The following is a 3,079-nucleotide window of genomic DNA, read 5'->3' on the forward strand; positions in this document are numbered from 1 at the left end:
ACATAGAGCCAGCTTTGTGGGTCATAATTAACTGTCATCCAGGTACCTGATACTGTTGACAGAGAATATTTTTATCAGTTTTTAGTCCCAGCAATAGCTGATTTTGTCTTAGCTGTGGGTGAGTAGTCACTGGGTAGGTTCCCCTTCTGTGCCAAGTGGAGATAGATAAACTGAAATAATATTACCTTGTGACTACTAATGAGATCTGATCAATCAGAAATCTCTCATGAGCTTTTCTGTTCTTTTTTCTGATTTTTTTAATATCTTTTTTTGAAGTATGGTACCTTGTTTCAAAAAGTAATTATAAGCTGTCCTTGCTTTAGAGGGTCAATGGAATAATTTATAGGAGGTATTGTAGTATTGCCTGTTCAACTTAAAGATTCTACTGAGGCTGTGTCAATACTAAATCCTGTTTGTATGTCCTTTGTAAAGTCTTTCTATACCTTTCTACTTTATAAACACAGATTTAAAGCAAATTTGTTTCATGATGCTTTGTAATTTGAACAGTATAAAGTCTGAGGTAGTAATGGTCAGTTAAATGTTTTTGTTGCTTTTGATAAAGCTTCTTTTGCTCCTAGAAGTTTCTTTTGCTAAAACTAATTGCATTCATGTAATCGTATGGTCAGTGGTTTTCATTCACGAATTTACCAGGTGCCGATGGGGCTCTGCCAACCATAAATATACTGAAAAAGGGAAGTCAGCTGTCATGGAGAGTAGAATTTAAAGTTAACTGCTGTATTTGGCTACTGGCTTTATAGAAGTTATGGTTCCTTCCTTTCCAGTATTACATAGTGTAACTTACCTTATTGAAATGGCAAATAACAGTAACGTGCTATATGCTTTCTTAGGACCTAGGAGGTCTGAATACAGAAAGAAGCACCTTTTTATTTCGTAATAAAAATTATGGTAGTCCATGGTTTTTGGAAACAGTTAAGACACCCAAAAATAGAGTTGTAACTATCGCCAAAGCAATTAAAAAAGTATTTAAGGATGTAAAAATAAAGCTGTTATAAATATGACACTAGGTATGTCTTGATTCAATAGAAAAGAAAGATACGTAAACTTAAAAGGAAACATTACAGAAAAGGAAGTACAACCACGCTAAAGAATTACTAGTGATTATACTAAATTTAAGCTTCAAAGAAAAGTGTCTTTTTGCAACTAAAAAATAAAGCAATAAGCTTCAATTTGCAATCTGGTCATTTTAATGGAGCTCACTGAGAGTGAATGAAAGCTAGTTAACTGCCTGGACAGACTTTTGCACTGAGAGTATACTTTAGATTTGTAGTTATAAAGCAAGTTTGTTTGGTAAGCTAGAGGTATTTAGCATTGCTTAACAACTGAATAAATCACAACCTCTGGCTCTTCATATTTCAGTATGTTACAGTTTTCTTTTACATCTCGGTATCTTTTCATTTTTTTATCTTGTCTTGGCTTATTAACGGTGCAGACTGGGGATTGTTCTAGCTTTCATTGGAATGCTTTCACTGGCCTCAGCATGTGCAGGATCTCACCACTACCACAGTACTTCAAGCAGAGGTGTGCGGTGCACTGAAGTGGAAAAAGTGCTGGAGCAGTGATATCACCAAGTCCAATTGCTCTGACAGAGCTTCAAGGAGACCAGGCAAAAGGAGAACAGCATCATTCCACAAGCACTTGCTGGCAAGGTTTTCACATCAAAAGCTGGTAGTGTGACTCACTATTTCTTCCAAGTTCCTTCCTCCAGCTGAGAAGGCATTTCAGGACACCAGATGTACAATTACCATTCCTACAAGAGCTAAGCAAAAAGTTTCTGACTTTCTAGAGCAGTGTGCTTCTTGGCAATCACAGACTTCTGCACATTCACAAAAATACTTTCTCCTGAAAGTTTGTCAGATGATCAAACCTCATGTACTACCATAGACTCTCTAGAGAATTTTCCTTCCTCGTCAAGTGGGGAGGGCAGAATAGCTCAGGTGTGCTAAATGAACATGATTCTATATGTTCTTTACACAAAATCTTTCTATATCATATCACACACATTATCTGGATCTCATATGGGAGGGATGTTTATCTGTTTAGTATATAAACTATTTAGTGTTTGTCACTCAGTAGCAAACAAAACTTGAATGTAGTATGAGGTTTTATTTGGACTTTGTCTGGTGCAAACACTGATATAAGTTAGGGAGAAAGATAAAGAAGTGGCAGACAAAACAAGTATCTTGTGAGTGCAAAACATGAGATTGAACACACTCCCACAGAAGGGAAGAGGAATAAAAAATCCCAAACAATGCACAGAATTTTATATTTTTATAGTACTTCTGTTACATGGAGATTTAATTTTAGAAAGCAATTCTTAAGTTTCAGCCTGAAACTGTATGGCAACTTTTGTTGTTTGGGTTTTTATATAGATTTGGCATAAATTCTAAAAAGTAAAGAATTTGAATTCAGGCCAGTGAAGGAAATAAGTAGAAGCTTTCCAGTTTCTGTCATTCTACGCTATTGGAGAAGATGAAATTCAGGTACATGCTTAGTACAAATTCAACACATGACTCAAAATTCTTCATGCAGAAAAATTAGATCATTTGATTGTTCTTTCTGCTTATTTTTCTGTTTCCTCCCAAAAAGAATGTTTGCTTTTATTTTTGGTTCAAATATTTTTGGGGAAAAAAAGGCTTAGAAGATGTTTCCATATTTGAGTCACTGCATTTTGTGGCTCTTCTGGAAAGCATGCAGGTGTCAGATACCTTATTTATGTAGCCAGAGTGGTTAATAGTTATTCTAGTTTTGCAGTGCTGCAGGAGAAGTCTTATGAAAACACAATAGCCTGCCTATTATACAGAATATATTAACATACAGGGCAGTCCTGGCCCTCTTGGAACACAAATGAGGTCCTCAAAGGAGGCATGGCTGGGGTCACGTGACATTCGATGAAATGACAGCTCTCTAATTTTCGCTTTCTTTCATATCAACTCATTTGGAAAGATAATTTTGAGGGTGAAAAGCCCAAACTGACTGCTTGGATAAAATATAAACGGTTAAGATAGACCTGACAGGGCAAAACAGTTCCATAATTACAGAGACTTACAAGGAAAACTCT

Source organism: Buceros rhinoceros, unplaced genomic scaffold (genome assembly GCF_000710305.1).
Source record: "Buceros rhinoceros silvestris isolate BGI_N320 unplaced genomic scaffold, ASM71030v1 scaffold28383, whole genome shotgun sequence".
NCBI classification, from domain to species: Eukaryota; Metazoa; Chordata; class Aves; order Bucerotiformes; family Bucerotidae; genus Buceros; species Buceros rhinoceros.